This window comes from Gorilla gorilla, chromosome 13 (genome assembly GCF_029281585.2).
Source record: "Gorilla gorilla gorilla isolate KB3781 chromosome 13, NHGRI_mGorGor1-v2.1_pri, whole genome shotgun sequence".
Taxonomy (NCBI): domain Eukaryota; kingdom Metazoa; phylum Chordata; class Mammalia; order Primates; family Hominidae; genus Gorilla; species Gorilla gorilla.
In genome coordinates, this window is record NC_073237.2 from 52,927,878 (window position 1) to 52,941,540 (window position 13,663).

The 13,663-nt window shown below is 38.8% G+C and overlaps 1 protein-coding gene across 2 annotated transcripts in view; it reads right to left on the minus strand.

Annotated features, from left to right (window-relative positions):
- The window catches only part of TYRP1 (tyrosinase related protein 1), a 1,209,372-nt gene extending 1,195,925 nt beyond the window's left edge, over positions 1–13,447 (minus strand). The window contains exon 1 of one of the 2 annotated variants that reach the window (XM_055351058.2): positions 13,294–13,447. The gene's annotated coding sequence lies outside the window, so the exon portion shown is untranslated. The remainder of the gene's footprint in view (positions 1–13,293) is intronic. The other variant, XM_055351059.2, reaches the window with a different exon arrangement.
- Positions 13,448–13,663: the final 216 nt, after the last annotated feature.

Here is a 13,663-nt window from a genome sequence, read left to right on the forward strand (position 1 = left end):
ATAGTAATATGTTTTCCTGAGCTGTTTGGCTAGATGGTGGGTTTCATTTTTATTTGGGCATATTTTGTTAAAAAAATTTGGCAAAGACACTTATTCAGTGAATTTGCACATGAAACTAAATAAGGCAGTGGGTGGGGGCAGTGGAGGTGTTGCTTAGCAACAGTTTTTTCTTTAGTCAATACTTTATGACTATAAGAAAAATTCTGTAAATTCTATCATTTAAAAAATCCTCATGAGACCTTCTTTTTGTGAATAATTTGACTTTTACTTGCTCTTCTCCCACACAAAAGAGCTAACTCTAACTGATACAAGCTGTGATTCCTTATAAATAGCAATGGAATTTAAGAAACCAGTTTCAATAGGTTATTTGAAATAATTGCTATAATGTGAAAATTTATCAGTAATCATAGTCTCTTTATCTCTAATATTTGAACTGATATTTTAATAAGTAACCCATGCCTCCTCATATAGTGCCAAAATAGCATTAATGATATCCTGATATTGTGCATTCCAGGATTTCTTATTTCTCTCTCCTAACCCCTGTCACATACACACAAACACACAGAGCCAACAACACATTCATAAATGTATATTTGCTACACATTAATACATACCTTAATGTTCCCATGCTATTATAGCTATATATCTTATACAACATATATACATCTTATCATATGATAATGGACAGGTATATTTTTTATACAAAGCAGTAAAAGAGTTGTCATTTTACTGGTATTAAACTGTAGCTTTTTTTTTTTTTTTTGACATGGAGTTTTGCTCTTGTTGCCCAGGCTGGAGTGCAATGGCATGATCTCGGCTCACTGCTACCTCCACCTCCCAGGTTCAAGTGATTCTCCTGTCTCAGCCTCCTGAGTAGCTAGGATTACAGGCACATGCCACCATGCCTCGCTAATTTTTGTATTTTTATTAGACATAGGGTTTCATCATATTGGTCAGGCTGGTCTCGAACTCCTGACGTCAGGTGATCCACCTGCCTCGGCCTCCAAAAGTGCTGGGATTACAGATGTGAGCCACTGTGCTCGGCCTCAGTAGCGTTAATTAAACCTCAACAGTACAGGAAGCTCAAAGGTTAATGTATACTGTAATTGAAACAGCATTTATGAACTTTTGTGATTATTCCAAATCCACTACGTCTAATATTTGTAGTTCTTAACAGCTAGTATTTCTTCATCAATATTATTTTTAATTGAGAAATTATGGTTGTATATATTTATGGGGTACAAAGTGATATTTTGATATATGTATACAATATGGAATGAAATTCAAGCTAATTAACATATTCATGACCTCACCCATCTTTTTTGTGGTAATATATATAAAATTTATTATCAGCAATTTTGAAATGTACAATATATTATGACAAAATACAATCACCCTGCTCGCAAAGGTTGTCAAAAATTTATTCTTCCTGCCTAATTGAAACATTTTTCCCTTCGATGAACATCGCCTCATTTGTTCCCTTCTCTTGGCTTTGGTAAATGCCATTTCACTCTCTACTTCTATGAGTTCAACTTTTTAAATTATACATATGGATTAGTCCAATTTCACAATGCTAAGAAGAACTAGGTGAGACTGGGTAATTTATAAAGAAAAGAGATTTAATTGACTCATAGTTCCATATGGCTAGGGAAGCCTCAGGATACTTAAAGTCACGGTAGAAGGTGAAGGGGAAACAACTACCTTCTTCACATGGTGACAGGAGAGAGGGTGCAAGGAGGAAAGTGTCATATTATAAAACCACCAGCTCTTGTGAGAGCTCACTCACTATCAAAAGAACAGCATGGGGGAAACTGCCCCCATGATCCAGTCACCTCCCAACAGGTCCCTCCCTCACGATGTGAGAATTACAATTCAAGATGAGATTGGGTGCAGAGCCAAACCATATAATGCCACCCCAGCCTCTCCCAAATCTAATGTTCTTTTCACATTTCAAAATAAGTTATGTCATTGAGACCAGCCTGGCCAACATGGTGAAATCCTGTCTCTATTAAAAATACAAAAAATTAGCCGGGCACAGTGGCAGGCATCTGTAATCCCAGCTACTTGGGAGGCTGAGGAAGGAGAATCACTTGAACCTGGGACTCTGAGGTTGCAGTGAGCCGAGATCACACCACCGCATTCCAGCCTGGGTGACAGGGCGAGACTCTGTCTCCCCCCAAAAAAAAGACAAAGAAAAAGTAAAATCAATTATGTCCCCCCAACCATCCCCCAAAGTCTTAACTCATTTCAGCATTAACTCAAAAGCTCATGTCCATACTGCCCAAGGTAATTTATAGATTCAATGCCATCCCCATCAAGCTACCAATGACTTTCTTCACAGAATTGGAAAAAAACTACTTTAAAGTTCATATGGAACCAAAAAAGAGCCTGCATCGCCAAGTCAATCCTAAGCCAAAAGAACAAAGCTCCAGGCATCACGCTACCTGACTTTAAACTATACTACAAGGCTACAATAACCAAAACAGCATGGTACTGGTAAAAAAACAGAGATATAGATCAATGGAACAGAACAGAGCCCTCAGAAATAACGCCGCATATCTACAACTATCTGATCTTTGACAAACCTGAGAAAAACAAGCAATGGGGAAAGGATGCCCTATTTAATAAATGGTGCTGGGAAAACTGGCTAGCCATATGTAGAAAGCTGAAACTGGATCCCTTCCTTACACCTTATACAAACATTAATTCAAGATGGATTAAAGACTTAAATGTTAGACCTAAAACCATAAAAACCCTAGAAGAAAACCTAGGCAATACCATTCAGGACATAGGCATGGGCAAGGACTTCATGTCTAAAACACCAAAAGCAATGGCAACAAATGCCAAAATTGACAAATGGGATCTAATTCAACTAAAGAGCTTTTGCACAGCAAAAGAAACTACCATCAGAGTGAACAGGCAACCTACAAAATGGGAGAAAATTTTCGCAACCTACTCATCTGACAAAGGGCTAATATCCAGAATCTACAATGAACTCAAACAAATTTACAAGAAAAAAACAAACAACCCCATCGAAAAGTGGGCGAAGGAAATGAACAGACACTTCTCAAAAGAAGACATTTATGCAGCCAAAAAACACATGAAAAAATGCTCACCATCCCTGCACATCAGAGAAATGCAAATCAAAACCACAATGAGATACCATCTCACACCAGTTAGAATGGCAATCATTAAAACGTCAGGAAACAACAGGTGCTGGAGAGGATGTAGAGAAATAGGAACACTTTTACACTGCTGGTGGGACTTTAAACTAGTTCAACCATTGTGGAAGTCAGTGTGGTGATTCCTCAGGGATCTAGAACTAGAAATACCATTTGATCCAGCCATCTCATTACTGGGTATATACACAAAGGATTATAAATCATGCTGCTAAAAAGACACATGCACACGTATGTTTATTGCGGCACTACTCACAATAGCAAAGACTTGGAACCAACCGAAATGTCCAACAATGATAGACTGGATTAAGAAAATGTGGCACATATACACCATGGAATACTATGCAGCCATAAAAAATGATGAGTTCATGTGCTTTGTAGGGACATGGATGAAATTGGAAACCATCATTCTCAGTAAACTATTGCAAGGACAAAAAACCAAACACCGCATGTTCTCACTCATAGGTGGGAATTGAACAATGAGAACACATGGACACAAGAAGGGGAACATCACACTCTGGGGACTGTTGTGGGGTGGGGGGAGGGGGGAGGGATAGCATTAGGAGATGTACCTAATGCTAAATGATAAGTTAATGGGTGCAGCACACCAGCATGGCACATGTATACATATGTAACTAACCTGCACATTGTGCACATGTACTCTAAAACTTAAAGTATAATAATAATAAAATAAAATAAAAAAGTTCATGTCCAAAGTCTCATCTGAACAAGGCAAGTCCCTTCCACATATGAGCCTGTAAAACCAAAATCAAGTTAGTTACTTCCAAAATACAATGGGGGTAAGGGCAATGGGTAAACGTTTCCATTCGAAATGGGAAAAATTGTCCTAAACAAAGGGGTCAGGGACCACACGCAACTCTGAAAGCTGACAGGGCAACCATTAAATCTTAAAGCTCAAAATGATCTCTTTTGACTCCATGTCTCACATGCAGAGCACACTGATGCAAGGGGTGGATTCCCAAGACTTTGGGCAGCTCCTTCATGGGCTGGCATTGAGTATCTGTGGTTTTTCCAGGTGCACAGTGCAAGCTGTCAGTGGATCTATCATGCTAGAGCAGGAGGATGGTAGCCCAGTTCTCATAGCTGCACTAGGCAGTACCCCAGTAGGAACTTTGTGTGGGGACTCCAATCCCACATTTTCCCTCTGTGTTACCTGATAGATATTCTCCATGAGTGCTCCACCCCTGCAGCAGACTTCTGCCTGGATATCCAGGCATTTCCATACACCTCTGAAATCTAGACAGAGGCTTTCAAAGCTCAACTCTTGTCTTCTGTACACCCGCAGGACCAACACCACATGGAAGCCACCAAGTCTTGGGGATTGCACCCTCTGAAGTAATGGCTTGAGCTGTACCTTGGTCCCTTTTAGCCGTGGGTGCAGCTGGAGCAGCTGGGATGCAGGGTACCATGTCCCAAGGCTGCACAGAATGGCAGGGCCCTGGGCCTGGCCCCCAAAACCATATTTGCCTCCCAAGCCTCTGGGCCTGTGATGAGAGGGGCTGCTGTCAAGAACTCTGAAATGCCCTGGAAACATTTTCCCTATTACCTTGGATATTAACATTTGGCTCCTCATTACTTATGGAAATTTCTGCAGCAGGCTTGAATTTCTTCCCAGAAAATGGGTTTTTCTTTTCTACTGCATGGTCACGCTGCAAATTTTCCAAACTTTTATGCTCTGCTTCCCTTTTAAACATAAGTTCCAATTTCAGGTCATCTTTTTGTGAACGCATATGACTATATATTTTCAGAAAAAGCCAGGTTACATCTTGAATGTTTTGCTGCTTAAAAATGTCTTCTGCCAGATACCTTAAATCATCTCTCTCACGTTCAAAGTTCCATACATCCCTATGGCAGGGGAAAAATGCTGTCACTCTCTTTGCTAAAGCATATCAAGAGTGACCTTTGCTCTAGTTCCCAATAAGTTCCTCATCCCCATCCAAGACCACCCCAACCTGGAGTTCATTGTCTATATCACTATCAGCATTTTGGTCAAATACATTCAACAAGTCTCTAGGAAGTTTCCAATTTTTCTTCATCTGTCTTCTTCTGAGACTTTCAAACCTTTCCAACTTCTGCCCATTACCCATTTCCAAAGTCACTTCCACATTTTCAGGTATCTTTAAAGCAATACACAACTTCTGATACCATTTTTTTTTCTTTTTTTGGTATTAGTTTGTTTTCACATTGCTATAAAAAACAACTTGAGACTGGATAATTTACAAAAAAAAAAAAAAAAAAAAGGTTTACTTGACTCACATTCTGCATGGCTGGGGAGGCTTCCGGACACTTACAATCATGGCAGAAGGTGAGGGGAAACAAGGCCATTCTTCACATGGTAGCAGGAGAGAGAGAGAGTGTGAGGGAAGAAATGCCACACTTCAAAACCACCAGGTCTCATGAAAACTCATTATCACCAGCACAGCATGGGGGTAACCGCCCCCACGATCCAATCATCTCCCACCATGTCCCTCCCTCAACAAATGGGGATTACAATTTGAGAAGAGATTTGGTTGTGGAACAGAGACAAACCATATTAGAACATAAGTGAGATCATGCAGTATTTATCTGCCTTTGCTTGGGTTCTTTCAGTTAGCATGGTGTCCTCCAGGTTCATCCATGTTGCAGCAAATGACATAATTTTCTTCCTTTTAGGGCTAAATAGTATTTCCTTATGTATTTATACCACATTTTATTTCATCATTCATCAGCTGATGGCCACTTAGTCTGATCCCATGCCTTGGATATTGTGAATAATGCTGCGACATACATGGGAATGCAGATATAAGAGCTGGGCTGTTAAAGCCTATGTTATCTTGCTTTGAATGATGGCTTTACCACTTAAATGTGCGATTTTCAAGCAATTTAATTACTTTTTTGGTCTTATGTTTCTCACCAATAAAATGAAAATTACTGTAACTCTTAAAACATTTGTATAAAATTAGAACATATTTATGAGGAGTCCATCAAATGTTTATTCATTTGTTTATCTTCTGGTGTTATTCTTTTCTCCATAGAACTTATAACTACACCCCATGCATTGGTTCACACATTTTAAAAGTCTCTTCCTCCTCTCTAAGTAAATTCCATGACAGGTACTCCATTTTATTGACTCCTATATCTAATGAAGGGCACCCAAACCTATTAATTATGTTAACTAACTACTTAATCATCTTGTTAATCTACCAATTAATCTGATACCTGCTAAATGTCAACTATATGTGAATGGGGTAATTTAAATATTTTTTATTTTATTTTCTAATCATGGAAGCTTTTAAACTTCCAGGGTTAAGACTGTTTCCAAACTCAGAAAAACTTGTATATTACCTGAAACTTCTTAATTAATGAATCAAGGATTTAAAATTTTAATATCATATGTCTGAATATGGGGCTATTATTATTAATGACAACTGTTGGATTCTGCAATGTACCACATAGGTTCCTCTTCAATGAAGGACCAGTGACACCAACTATTAAATAATACTGATGGCAGAAAACCTTAGTCTCTGAAGGATCTTCAAAGATTGCCTCAGCCTGGCTCAAGGTAGTGCTGTCTCCCAGGCTGGCTCACCTCTAACAACTACTAAATGGAAGTATAAAGTACTGACTATAACGAGTTCAATACCAGCCTGGCCAATATGGTGAAATCTCGTCTCTCCTAAAAATACAAAAAGAAAAAAAAAATTAGCCAGGCATGGTGGTGGGCACCTATAGTCCCAGCTACTTGGGAGGCTGAGGAGAGGCAGGAGAATCACTTCAATCCAGGAGGCGGAGATTGCAGTGAGCTGAGGTCCCACCACTGTACTCCAGCTTGGCAACAGAGCAAGACCTCATCTCAAATAAAAAATACTGACTATAATGAAACAAATACAGGACAAACCCTTAACAGCCATTTTGACTGGATTAGTAAAGGTGCTGTTGAGCTTGCAGCACAGTTCAGCTTCTGCCTAGTTTTCTTCTTTCCTTTCCCTTCCATAGATATTGATCTCAAATGCCCTTACTAGTAAGCAACTTGTATGTCCAACTCTACTTGAGAGTCACCCTCTTGCAGATCATAGACTACAACACTTGTTTGATAATGCACTAAGATCATGTTGTGGACCTTGATCACTTGGCTTTTGGTTATCATTGAGGAGTAGGGGAGCACATATAGCACCCACTGTAAAGTAGCAAACCAATTGTTAACACTATCAGTGGTATTGATTTAAGATAACCTAGAGAAAAAAATTGGCACTGGTAATTAACTGTGCTGTTAATTATATGTTTGAGAGACCATTTATTGCAATTGTTTTGTTCACTTGTGACAATAAACACAAGAGAAGAAACTCTTGTCAATGGGAGTCATGATGAGTAGGTTGGGGATTCCATGAGCCAGAGACCAGATAAATCACCATGATTAGCAGGGGTGCTAGAGGAGATTGAAAATATAAAATACACAATAGTAGTGAGAAACAATGAGAATCACTTGCATCCTCACACCAGCTGCTGCATTTGGGGAGTGTAGAGTACTCCTTGAATCTTCCTTTTTAAATTTCCTCAAAAGTAGAGGTCAACTCTAATTCTGGAAAAGCTGTTCCCAGGATGTGCAGGAAGAAGTCAAGCAGAATGCTGCAAAAGATGGACTATAGCAGTTACTATTATGGGCTCCCCAGTTTTCCAGTTTTCCATTCAATGAAGGACTTACTACCCTTCTGCCAAGAATGCTGTCAGAAGACAAACCTCTCTTCAGGGATTGCCTCAGCTATTAGAGAGCTGCCTGGCCTATGACTGTGTATTTTGTTTTTTTGCAGAAGCCCATACTTAATAATTGGTTGATGTTGAAACAGAAGTTTTGGGCCATCCAATCCAATTTTAGGATGACCCTGAAGACCTATTGGGCTATTCAAGCTACTGAACTTCTCACCAAGTTAGTTGAGACTTTTGTTGGGTCTGCATAATAGCTTGACTTTTGTTCCTCCTTCCTGCTTCTTTCCCATTTCCTTGCCCAGGTATTGATCCCAAGCGTACTTCTTAACCAACTTAATCTCCATCTCAGAGACTAATTCTCAAGGCTCCTAAAATATGGCAGTATTCCAGACTAGAAAGTCTTTCTAGTTGTGGTAGTGAACGCTGACTAATCTTAAAATCTGTGATTACACAGTTTTTATTGTTTATTTCTTACTGTAATATTTATGACAGCATCTTAGGATTCCTATGGACAGCCAAGCGTCAGAAGGCTGCTTAAGCAGTAAATGTTCAGAAATCCTTCTGATTGTACCATCATTTGATTGCATTAGCTTCATTTTGATCTGAAAGCTCACAAAATTGCTATTTCCTCAGCTGACATTATTTGATTACATTGTGTCTGTGTATCTCACAGACTATTTTAGCATGCAACTTCTGTTTGAAAAAAACTAGTCATTTTCTCCCACCTCTCCATTTTAGAAATGAAGAAACTGAGGCCAAGGGAAAGAAAGACACCTACCATGTTACAACCATGCTTCTGTATTTCAGTTTTCATCTCATACCTGAGTTTTCATTCCATGTTGTTTTCTTATAAGTATTACACATTAAAAGATTTTTATGCTTTTTCTGTCCTCTACGTGTCCTATATGTACTGTCCGATAGATTCTGTGTTGTTCAAATCTGTCATCTTCGTTCACTATAAATATGTCACTATAAAAATAATGCAACCAGCCAGGCGCTGTGGCTCATGCTTGTAATCCCAGCACTTTTGAGGCCGAGGCGGGCAGATCACCTGAGGTCAGGAGTTCAAGACCATCCTGGCCAACATTGTGAAACCCCATCTCTACTAAAAATACAAAAATTAGCTGGCTGTGGTGGTGCATGCCAGTAATCCCAGCTACTCAGGAGGCTGAGGCAGGAGAATCTCTTGAACTCAGGAGGCGGAGGTTGCAGTGAGCCAAGATTGTACCATTGCACTCCAGCTTGTCCAGCCTGGGCAATAAGAGTGAAACTCCATCTCAAAATAATAATAATAATAATGCAACCTGATATTAGGTAATCCTGATTGTGTAAGTAACCCAGTAAATAGTACCTGTCTTGTTTTGGAAAAGGTTTGTAATAATTTTTTATGTTGTAAAATGGGAAAATATTTTCCTTATGATATGCATTGATGTGTACAACTCAAAATTAGTAAAATGGAGAGTATTAGATAAATTAGAACAGAATAGATAGGGTGAAATTAGAAGTTACTCATTAAGGTTCTGTATCTAAGCATGAACATATTGCTAAAGCTGATTAAACAAAAATCAGAAGATTAAATATATAGTTTGATGTTGGTGGAGGTACTAACGACCACTATCTTCCTATAATTATATTGGAAATTATTACTATAACCTGTTATTTTTCTCCACCAATTCACTCTCTATCTGCATAAAAATCTAAAATTTCCCTTTATTTCCTTTGGCCAGAAATAGGACTATCTTAATTATATTAAGATGAAATGACAGACGAAATTTATTTTAAATAAAAATGTAACTTTTACTGGTTATTTACACAAATACATAAAACTTTTAAAATTACTGCTGTTTCATCCTCTGATTTTTCAAATTGGGAATCTATGGTTCTATTTTCAATTATGCAATACCCAGAGGCTTTGCTTCAATGTTCATATAATTGCTGATTGAATACGATCATCTTCAACCAACATTAAGAATGTTTAATGGATATATTTACTTTTAAAAGGAAAGATATTAATATAAATAGTGAAATGCTATACACAAGTTATAAAAGATCACCTTGCTTAAAAGTCAACCAGTAGTTCCAGCTGTACACATTAAATAAAATTTAATAATACATGCTGGATTTCCAGTTAAGGTATATGTATTTTGTAACATAATGTTATTACACATTTAATAGACTACAGTGTAAACATAACTTTTATATGCACTGGAAAAAAATCATGTGAATCACTTTATTGCAATATTTGCATTACTACTGCAGTTGTCTGGAACCAAACCCACAATATATCTAGGGTAAGCATGTATAGACAATGGAATACTATTTATCCTTTAAAAAGAAAAAAAATCTTGTTATTTGTGACAGCATAGATGAACCTGAATGACATAATCCTAAATGAAGCAAGCCAGGCACGGAAAGGCAAATACTGCATGATCTCACTTTTTTAGATACAGAATCTAGAAAGGTGAATTCATAGATGTACAGAGTAGAATAGTGGGTACCAGGAGGTGGGCAGGAGAATTGGGGAGATGTTGGTCAAAGGATAGAAAGTTTCGGTTAGATAGGAGGAATAAGTTCAAAAACTATTGTACAATACGGTGATTATAGTTAATAATATATTTTTTAAGAGGAACAATATTGTCTTCATTTTCCAAGAGAGCTCACATATTCAGTTTTGGAGGCAAAAGGCAAGAAAAACATTCTGTAAAAATTGGAGTGATTTCAAATTTATTTAATTATTAATGTTTCCTTCTATTTACACCCAGTTCAGCTTATCTAATGGGTTGGGTGGTACAAGAGTCAATGGAAATAAGCAGTAGGTGGAAGCATAGAAATAGAAAAAGTGTAACACTGTAACTATGCCAACTGTCTTGCCAAAAGTAATTGTTCAAGTTTAACATCCATCCCCACTTTGAGTTTCATTTCAGTACACGTAGCTATTTTATGCATGAGGATAGTAATTTCTCTTTCACTAAAATAATAGCACCTGATCCATGCATCGATTCCTTCCATAATCATAGCTTCAAAGAAAATTAAAGAACAAAGATAATTATTTTAGTAATCTAAAATTACAGTTAATAATGTATTGCATTTTTGAAAATTTCTAAGAGTGTAAACTTTAAGTGTTCTCATCACAAAAAAAAGGGTAAGTATATGGAGAAATGCAAATTTTAATTTGCTTGGTTTAGCCATTCCACAAGGTATACATATTTCAAACCAATATGCACATGATGAATAATAGTATTCTTCAATTAAAACAAACTTATTTTGAAAACGAGCAAAAAGATGTACAGATTTGTAAGTATTAAACTGAATGTATACAAGACATGGTTAAACTGAATGTATACTAGACATGTAGATACTATTGAAATATGTTGATACACTAAGAGGTACAATTTAGTAATGTTTAATATATTTAAAATTTTTTAAGAAGAGTAAATGTAGAAAATGAGGCACGCACTTGGCTAGAAATTGGCAGAGCTCTCTAACCCCAAAGCCCATGCTTTTAAACCACCAGAACATATAGCCTTTGAAAAGTAATTTCAGAATACCTGTCATTTCAGAGCAATTGTGCATGGCAAAGGAAAATAAATCAATATTGAATTTTTAGCTGGAAAAAGAATCCCAAATTAATTGTAATTAGCTGAGAAAGTAATTTTCATTTGTAGTTCCTAAGTGAAATAGTTAGAAACGAAATAAGAAATGATTATAAGAGATAGGGAGACCAACAAGATTAGATCAAACCTCCCTGAAATTTCTGTGGAAAATGTAACTATTAATAATTCAATTTAGTACCTAAATACAGCAAGCAAATCCTTTTGCAGAGAAAATACAGAAAATAATTGAATGTGGCAGATATAAATAAAAAATACCAAATTTTTTAGTACAGATAAAAAAGTTAATTAAAATTTTTACTTCTAGGTAATTTATTATACATATTTTTTTCAAAAACACTACTTGGACTTCTTTACTTTGACTTATTTTATCATTCTCAACCTTTTTGGAGCATCTTGGCCACACATTTCTCATAACAAACACTTGGTAATGTTTGTTTTTTATACTAATATTATTGTAAGTTAAAAAAAAAAAAAGAAGAAATCCAAGACTTGTCCCTGAAGCCCAAAGGCTGAGTAGTTTATAGACTCTGTCACTGCACTGTCCTGATTTCTCTCCCAGCTCTGCCCATAAATGCTGCGCTAACTTGGAACTTTCTTAGTCTTACTTTCCTTGTGTAAAATGGTGAGAAAAAATTCTATCTTATAGGATTATTATAAAGATTAAATTAGTTGATGCATGTAAAACTCTTTGAAGAGAACACAGTACATATAAAACAATTTTTTTTGCAAGTGACCTTAGACAGTAATTTACTTATTTATTTTTTTCTATGTGACCAATCAGGATTTTTTTGTGTATTTAAAGTTTAAAATAGGTGAACTGTGAACTTGGAGGTATAGCATTGTTTGACAAGTATACTTGTTAGTCCACACATGAAATATTACTGACTTTTTTTGTAGTGGATAAAGGTTTATTACAGTACTAAATTTAAAAATCACAACATATTTACTTTTCCCTCAAGAGAGGCTGGGCACAGTGCCTCATGCCGGTAATCCCAGAACTTTGGGAGGCCGAGGCAAGAGGATGGCTTGATCCCAGGAGTTTGAGATCAGCCTGGGTGACAGTGAGACCCGTCTTTACAAAAAAAATAAATAAATAATAAGAAAATTAGCTTTAGTGACAGATAACTACATCACCTTCTCTACTGGGTCCAAACACTATTTGACCCTGCCATGAATATTTTTTACATCATCAGCAGACTACAAAAACTTGTTCTTGGTTTTCAGTGTTAAGAATTAACATATAGACATTTTACGGAAGATTTAATTCTCATTAGCGAACAGTGTGCTATAAACTCTGCCAATGCCAGGGCATGTTGAGAGGCATATGAAGCATAGGTAAAGAGGAAGACAAAGGGAAGGGGCAGGGGTGCCAAGTCCCTCACCTCACCCGGGAGAAAAGAGATACTTAGTGTGGGGTGGGTGGGGTTCGGGCCCAGGGGAGGGTGGCAAGAGAGTTTTTTAGTGGGTAGGACATTGCGGGTGGAAAGTGAGGTGAATGAGGGCTGGGAGGCTGCAGGGGACGCTGAATGGAAAAAGCAGGGCAGAGCAGGGGGTGCTGAGCAGAAGGGGCAGGGTAGTGTAGGGGGTGCTGAGCAGAAGAGGCAGGGCAGAGCAGGGGGTGCTGGGCAGAAGGGTCCGGGCAGGGCGGGGGCAGGGCGGGGGCAGGGCGAGGGCAGGGCGCCCCCTCGTGACTGGGGTGCCTGCGCAAACCAGCTGCCTCAGCAGCCCTGGAGCTCGCACCACGTGGCCTCACCTCACTTGTGCTGTCCCGCTGGCCACGTCTGTCTTTGTCTCACCTGACGTGCTGTGCGTCTCCTGCCAGAGCTCTGTCCTGTCTGCCGCCACTACCGCCGCATGGCCCTGCTTGGCCTGCAGCCCGCTCGCCGCTTCGCTCCCTCAGAGACCCCGCGCCAGCGGTCCGTATTGGCCACGGTGAGTTGAGGCCCGCCCCTCATGGCTGCGCGGCGAGTGCGGGCGGGAAGCGCATGGCCAAAGTGGGGCGCCCCTACGGGTGGGGAGAAGGGAGAACACCGCGTGCGGGCCTCAGGTGGGAGGCGGCTCCTGTGGCTTGGGCGCCGTTGTTGGAGGTTCCTGGGAGAGGGTGGCCGTTAGGACGCCGTCGTCTGGCACAGGGGCGGAAAGCCGGGGACTCTGAGAAGCGCGAGG